The sequence below is a fragment of the Corvus brachyrhynchos genome, unplaced genomic scaffold (assembly GCF_000691975.1).
Source record: "Corvus brachyrhynchos isolate BGI_N302 unplaced genomic scaffold, ASM69197v1 scaffold8, whole genome shotgun sequence".
Taxonomy (NCBI): Eukaryota; Metazoa; Chordata; class Aves; order Passeriformes; family Corvidae; genus Corvus; species Corvus brachyrhynchos.
Window position 1 is genome coordinate 2,478,840 of NW_008240031.1, and position 354 is coordinate 2,479,193.

Here is a 354-nt window from a genome sequence, read left to right on the forward strand (position 1 = left end):
GTGGACGGGGACGTGTGTCAGGCACGGAGGAGCTCAGCGCTGGCCCGGGGCGAGGATGGAGCGAGAACAAAGGGCCACGGCATACACTACATCCAGGGGGGAGCAGGGGGGCACCCCGCTGGTGCTCATACAGAGGGGGACAGGATGGCCAAACAGTCACCGAGGTACACGGAAAAGGAAATATGGAGAAGGAAATCATAAATAAATGTTCATAGAGAAAACCGACCAAACTCAGGATAGAGCTAGGAGAGAGGTGGAAAGGCACAGCCTTGCGAAATGATGCGTCTCTGGGAGGGATGCTGGGGTAAAGGCAGGGCGGTCTGCAGGAGCCTCTGGCTTTTGTTTTGTTTGCCA